Source organism: Ursus americanus, chromosome 7 (genome assembly GCF_024610735.1).
Source record: "Ursus americanus isolate L20-20 chromosome 7, mUrsAme1.1.p, whole genome shotgun sequence".
Lineage (NCBI taxonomy): Eukaryota > Metazoa > Chordata > Mammalia > Carnivora > Ursidae > Ursus > Ursus americanus.
The window spans coordinates 37,090,151-37,097,769 of NC_142133.1; positions in this window are offsets into that span (position 1 = coordinate 37,090,151).

Below are 7,619 nucleotides of genomic sequence, written 5' to 3' on the forward strand. Positions count from 1 at the left end.
TGAATCACAATTACCTAGGATGTTTCTGGGCAGAAGGGTCTCCCCAGAGCCCCTCTTGCTGCCCCTCGACAGCATTCTGGCCTTTAGAGGGATTTCCAGCACTGGCCTTTTACCTACCCTCCTCCCGTCAGCCCGTGGGGGCAGAACCACTGCTCTCCTAGGCCTCCCACCTAACGACCTTGCCGACCCCAGCGCATCTCATGTGAGGGGCTGCAGGTCAGGGAACGGGACCTCTATCACGGCCCACCCTCACTCACGGCTCGCAAGGGCTCCCTCTTACCAATTATGATGGAACTCCTCTTCCTGGACCACAAGCCTTCGTACCCCGTCCCTCCAGCACATCTCCACACTGCCCACTGCCCTTCTCCCCAGCAGGGACCTGGGCGCTCGCCTTCCCACTGCCACACTAATGCCCATGGTTTTCCTCGGCCTGGAATGCTCTCTCCCAGCTCAGCTGACAGTGCTTCCCTGGATACCCCTTCCGTGTGAGGCCATTCCCCACTCGGAGCCTGGCCCAAGTACCTGAGACCAGGAAGGATGGACAAAACAACCCGGGCCAGCGGGCAGGAGGAGGCTGGGTCCAGCAGAGGGGGGAGAGGGGCGTCCTATTGTCACATTGCTCTGGGCTGAGGCGCTTTTCAGCCAAGATCCAGGAGAGTCCCACATGGGAGGCACCTACCTCGAGGTTCATTGGCCCACCTGCTCATTTTGTGGAAGCAACTGTGGCCCAGGAAGGGCCAATGGCTGGCCCGGGTCCCCCACAGCCAGCGGCTCTCTGCCAGGCCCAAGGCCCCCCCTGGACTGCTGCCAAGGGAGCCTATACGGTGGGCTTGGTTTGCGCTCTTTGTCACCCACCCTACTCAAAAGCAGAATGGAAATGAGCCGCTTGGGAGGAGGCAGAGGGGGGCTAGTGATGGCCTAGTCTTAACAAAATAAAATTTTATGTTCCTTAAATACATGAAGTCACCCTGAACGGCCCTCAACAAAGTGTGGTCAAGGGAAGGTACTGGCGGCTTCAGAGCTGAGGTCAGAGTTCACTTGTGATTGGCACGCTAACTGCTCCGGGTATCGCCGAAGCGTCCAGCACTCTCTCTGCCATCTGGAGCACACCCCTCGCCTGCAGACCGGGAGCTCCTGTTATTATTATCTTGTTCCCATTAGGAGTTTGCTCAGCACGCGTTCTCATCAGCAGGGTCCAATTCCCCTCCGGCTTTGTGAAAGCATCACAAATCCTAAATTAGAGGTGTCTGAGCTCACAAGGGCCTCTCTCTGCTCTCCTTACGTTTCTTCCATTGTGCGTTCCTCATCCCCGCCAGCAGCCCCAGCGAGGCCTGCAATTCCGTGGGGACGGGGACCGTGCGTTCTGTTTCCTGCGTTCAGCAAGTGCTGATCGGCCACCTGTCACGGGCTGCACCAGGTGCCTTGGGGACACAAAACACGGGAAAGCGCAGTCCCCACCATCAAGGAAGGCGAGCCGACCCTGTTGGGGCTACATTGCCTTGCTTGTGAAGCCCTCGAGATCTTCAGACACGCGCTCCCTTGGATTACCCGCCATGCTCCTGGGGGGGAGGCAGAGCTGGTATTGCTCCCGTTTGTCAGACAAGTAAACGGAGGCCCTGACTGCCTCGGAGCCACAGTCTGTGGGGGACGGAGCTTGCCGCCAGGTCCCTGTTCCTGCGAGTGGGCGGTGAGGCCTGCGCGCTCACACACACGGCCTCTGCTGTCCGCTCACTGAGTGGGTTGCAGCTGCCCCCCTTCTTCTGGCCCCGCCCAGCCTAGCGCCGCACACCCCACTCCCACCCAGTACGCACAGTTTAAGCACACATAGCTTTATAAGTCACTGGAGACGAAAACCAGAAAATGATAAAAGGCAATGAAAAAACTGCCATGAAAAAATTTGCTATTTGGCCAAATGCTCCTGAGACAGGAGGGGCCTCACTGGCGGGGAGTAGCCCTGCGCCCCACTCTGTCCCTCCCCCAGGCGCTGCCAAGGGTCCCGAGAAGCAGGAACTCCTTGAAGGAGGGTCTGTTGGGTAGATGGTTCTTGCCTGGAGTTTTCGAGAAAACAGGGGCCCCTGGTTAAAGAGAACTTTATCAAATGAGCTCCCTAGGGGCAGCCAAGCCATGCCCTCCCCGGGGGCAGCCAGCAGACAATGGAGTCCGTAGTCCATGTGCAGGCCCCACAGCCTCTCATCTCTCCCCTCAGGGAGTCAACGGCAAGGCCAACGGCTTGGTGTTGCTTCTCTCTACCGGTAGCGACAGGGTTCTAGGGCGGAAAGGGGAGCCCGGTGAACTGAATTGGGGTATTGCCCAGCCCTTGTCACAAGCCCACCCATTTATTGCTGCCCAGAATGCTCTCCGTGGATGACACTGGCCCCTCCGAGGACACCGCATGACGGTGACAGGCCAAGCTGGGGGCGGGAGGGCGGGTGCGGTGGCGGCAGATGCGGCCACCTGGCCTTCCCTCCCACAGCCCCCCGGGGGTGATGGGAGCAGCAATAAGCTTGAAGAGCTAGAGTCCATATGGACGGAAAGGACTTGTGGGGGGAGGCAGGGCTCCGCCCCGGAGGGGCCACTGGGGCTTCCTCTCAGGGAGAGCAGCAGAAGAGAAACGGCTCCCTTTTCCGGGGAAGATTTGTGCCAGGACTGCCAAGGCCCTACAGCTTGAGTGTGCATCTGAGCCCCCTGGTCTGGGGGTGCGGGTGGGTTGCTCACGAAAACACGGATTCGGAGGGCCCACCCTTGGACCTTCTGATTTAGTTATTCTGGGGCGGGGCCCAAGAATGTGCCTTTCTTTCTTTCTTTCTTTCTTTCTTTCTTTCTTTCTTTCTTTCTTTCTTTCTTTCTTAGAAAGAGAGAGCACGTGAAGGGGGGGCAGAGGGAGAGGGAGAGAGAGAGAGAGAATTCTAAACAGGCTCCACACTGAGCACGGAGCTGGACGCGAGGCTCCATCCCACAACCCTGAGATCATGACCCGAGCTGAAATCCAGTCAGATGCTTAACCGACGGAGCCCCCAGGCGCCCCAAGAATGTGCATTTCTGTCAAGGTCCTGCGTGATACTGATGCTTTGATCTGGGGTCCACACCTCGAGAACCACTGGAACTTCCTAGAGACACAGACGAGTGGACCTGCTCTGTGGGGAAGTTCGAACAGAGGGTGGCCAATGGCTGTCTTAGAAGGCCGCTTATGGGGGCAGTCTGGGATGGTGGGGCAGGGAAGGGGACAGGCGACCACTCAGTCTGCTTTCCACCTCGTCAGGGGAGAGGGAGATACGAAGGCTGAGGGTGGAGATCAGGAGCGGCCAGGTGGGGCCTCCCCTCCAGGAGGGCACACCTCCAGGTGTGCACGCATGTGTGCGCACGCGTGCTTGTGCGCGTTGGGGAGGGAGAGCTGGCCCTGCCCTGCCTCGGGAGTTCATCAGAGCTGCTGACTCTGCCTCCAGCTCCCATGCTGTGACCTCAAGTAAGTGACCACAGCTTTCTAGGACTCTCTTTCCACCACGCTCCCTGGCTGCGCGGGCCCTTCCCGCTGCCCCCGCTGTCCTCATGTCGCACAGGCAGGACCACGCGGGCTCCTTCTGTTCCTCCCATGGTGGCCTTCACGTGGCTGGGCCAGAGCAGGTGCTCGGTAAACAGTACGGGGCTGGATTTGATTTGGAGCAGACCTAAGGCAACCAGGAGTGGGAGGCAAGGAATGGCAAGGCCATGGGCTCCCAACTGCTGAGCTAAAAGTGGAAAGTACAGTCGCAGCCGCGGAGGCTTGGCCTTCTTCCTTCCCTCACCATCTGCTCTGCAAGGAAGGGAGCAGGGAGAGGCCACCGCACATGTTACTCACTCGCAGGAGTCACGGGTGGAGGCAGTCAGGGACGGAGGTTAGGGAAGGAGGCCGCCGTCCCCGCAGCAGCGAGCGGCCCCTCTAGCTACCCTGCTTATCCAGACCCCAAACTCAGGACGCTCCCTGCCCCTCACCCCCACACCCAGTCCTCAGGAAGTCAGGGCAGGTCTCTTTCCAACATGCACTCAAATCCATCCACTTGTCTCCACCTGACTGATGCCGCCCAGGTCCTTCCTCACTCCCCGGACTCCAAAAGAGTCTCGCCTTGTGCGGCCGTGTTCTCCCTCTGCCCCTCCAATCCACTCCAGCCAGCGACGCTGCAAAATGTCAACTCCTCTCAGTGCTTCCCTGCTTAAAGTCTTTCAAATGCATCCCTACCGCTCTTTGAATACATCCTGACTCATGGCCACGGTCTTCCAGACCCATCCAGAGCTGATGGCTGCTCCAACCTCATTCCTCTCAAGTCTCCTGCTCCCTTCACTCCTCACCCCTCCCTGTGGCCCATCTCAGAGCCCGAGCATTCCAGGCACTTCCGCCTCTGACCTCTCTGCTCCTCCTGGCAGGACACCCGGCCTGGGACTCTCACTTGGCACTTGCTCACCTACAATTCACACTCATGTAGCGAGGTACTGGCAGTTGTTGGAGACGATGCTACCCTAGTTAGACAACTCTAACCCCAGGAGGGATCAGCAAGGAGGGGTCTCCAGCCCCATGGCAACCCAGAAGAGGACAGAACTCAAAGTGGATGCCCAACTTCCCTCCCAATGCCTAGTATGAGACACGGACAACTCTGAGGCCCAAGGAGCCCAGAGGTCCCACCTTCTGCTCGGGTGAGCCTCGGGAAACTCCAGGGGGAGGCCAGGGCTGTCACTCACGTCCTGGTCCCTATGAATGGTTCAGTGTATAGTCTGCAGGGCCATATGTCGCGCCCCTAAGAAGTGATGGCTAGAACCTGTTTCTCTGGGGAGCCGGGAAAGAGACTGGTGAGTGATGCCTTTTTTCTGGGAGGAGAGGTGAGTGAGAAAAGGGAACGCGTGTCCTCCTGCATGTTTTCACACGGTGGTCTCTGTGGGGTGGGTGATGGCCACTGTTTGGATTTCACTAGCTCAAGTGGTCCCCCTGATACCCTGCAGGTCCACTTTAGGTCCTGCTTTTGTGGCTACAGGGTCTCTGGTTAAGATACGAAATCCTGCGTGGTCAGTAGAAGCAAAATGCCGATATCTGATCCCTGCCTTCCCGGCCTCACCTCCAGCGGGCCTCCATCCCCTCCTATGGGAGACCGAGGCTCCCTGCCGGGGCCCTGGGACAATTACATATGCAAGCAGACCTAAAGCGCCAGGCCCCGTGCCCGTCATAGGCGGGTCGTGTGTTCTCTCCGTGGGGCAGGGGGCAGGGACGTGGATGGGGATGGGGAGAGAGACCTGCAAACAAGGAGTCCTACCTGGCACCTACAAAATCATACTGCAAAGAGAAAGAATTAGAAGAACAGAAAGGGGGATGACAGGACTGCTTCTCGATATGCTTCTAATTTGGAGATTCTGGCAAAGGGCTGGGAGACGGCGTGGCAGGCTGAGCGGAACACGGACCCGGAGCCAGGAGCCTGGGGTCTAGAAGCCGCTCGGTCGCAGCCCCGGGGCCTGCCACCGCCCCCCTCTGCCTCCATGTCCCCGTGCCCAGGAAGGGGCCAAGGGGAGAGCACTCGGGGCCCGGCTCCCGCCCAGCGCGGCGAGTCTGGGATTCTATTTAAGAGCACGTAGCCCATCTGGTTCCCATTGAGGAGGCTGCGTTTTCTCAAGTGCCGCCCCCCCCTGCAATCCAGATCCCCACCATGTGACCCCATCTTCTCCCAATGGTGTTCCGTTTTATGGCTTGTTGTTCCGTGTGCGTGATTTGAGTTTGGGGACTTTTTTATCCCCCACACACAGATTTCCCTCCCTCTTCCAGAAAACGTGGAGCCTGAACTTTTGACTGCCTGCAACCCCCAGGGGAATGGTGATGAGGACAGAGGGCACGAGGAGATGGATGTCTCTGCCTGTCTCCTACTGCCGATCTCTCGGCTTCTTCCTTTGTTTCTCCTCCTCCGTTTGAAGCACGGCTCCTGATGGCCCCTCACATGAATCAGCCGAGCGCCGAGGCCAGAGAGGAGGCTGGAGAGAGGCGCTGGTTCGGTTCAACAGTTCAACCACGTTGACGGAGCTGCCCGGGCCTGCGCGTGCCGGAGCTGCAGAGGGGAGAGGCCGGGCTCGGGGCTGCAGGAAGCCGCGTGCTCGCGGGCGGTGGGAGCCCGCAGGCACGCAAATCCCCTGGCTGGGGGCCGAGGGTGCCCACCCGCCGCTCGGAGACCCCCGCCGGAGAACCGGGCGAGACCAGGAGCTCCACCTGGCAGGGGACGGGCACAGTGGAGGCTCCCTGGAAGCGACCGTGCCCCGTCAATGGTTCATTCCTGCATTCTGCAATTACTTATCAGCCCCCGGCAGGTGCCAGGCCCCACGCTGTGTGTCCCGTGTCTAGAGTGGCGAATACAACGAACGTGGTCCCTGTGCTCAGAGAAGGAGCTTCCAGGCTCCAGGAAGAGAAAGACGTCAAACAGATAGCAGCAAGCATACATCTATACACACACACACATATATGGATATGTACATATATGTAAAGTGTGAAAATGCTGACAGCAATTATAAAGGGGGGCTCAGTGGAAAGAGCCGATCCTTAATGAAGTGACATTTAAGCAAGATTGAAAGAAAGAGTAGGAGTTGGTAGAGAAAGAGTGTTCCTGGCGGGGGGCAAGTGCATGCCTGACTGGGAGCCGGGAGCCAGGAGCCGGAGGAGCTGACGCCCGAAAGATCTTTACTCCCTCAAGCAACTGAAAGACAAGCAATGTGGTGGGAACATGGGGGTGGGTCGAGGGGAGCAAAAGATGATCCAGGGGAGGTAGGCAGGGGCCAGGTCACTCAGGCCACGGTGAGGCCAGGACTCAGCCGGAAGTCAGGGTCCGGGGTCATTCTGAGGTCAAGTTTAAGGGTCAGTTTGAAGCAGGGCTGAGTCTCAGGCATTAGCAGAGAGGCTGTGCTCAGGCTGTGGCCAGGGTTAGGCCTTTGATGCCAGAATTAGGGGTTGGTCTGTGGCCAGGGTTAGAGTCAGTCTGAATCCAGGGCCAGAATCATTCTGAGGTCAAGTTTAGGGGTCAATCTGAGGACAGTGTTAGGATCAGTCATTCATTAAATATTCACTGAACATCTCCCTGGTTGACTCCCTAAGAATATAGTGACAGCCGGACTGTATTCCTTGCCTTCCTGGAACTTAGAGTTGAATGGGAAAGACGGTCATTAATGAAAGAATTTCCTGAATAGTTAGTTCATTAATTACCATTGCAATAAGTTCTATGGAGGAGAACTTTAGGTGCCTGAGACCTCAGGGCCTCCGTTCCGGTTACTACAGCCACGGAGCAAATAATCCCACGATGTCACCGCATGAAACAGCCATTTGCTCTGCTCACCGACTTCATGGGTCAGGAATCGGAAAGGGCGTGGTAGGGATGGCTTGTCTCTGTTCTGTGCCGTCTGAGCTTCAGCTGGGAGGACCTGAGGGCTGGGAATGGCTTGATAGCTGGGGACCAGAGTCATCTGAAGTCTCCTCATTCACACATCTGACCCCTGGGCCAAGACAGATGACCGGAAGAGCTACATGTGGCCTGCTTGTGTGGCTTGGCTTCCTTAGAACATGGCGGCCTCAAGGTATCTGGACGTCTTACACAAGCGCAGCTGTTACGGGGGAAAGGCAGAAACTG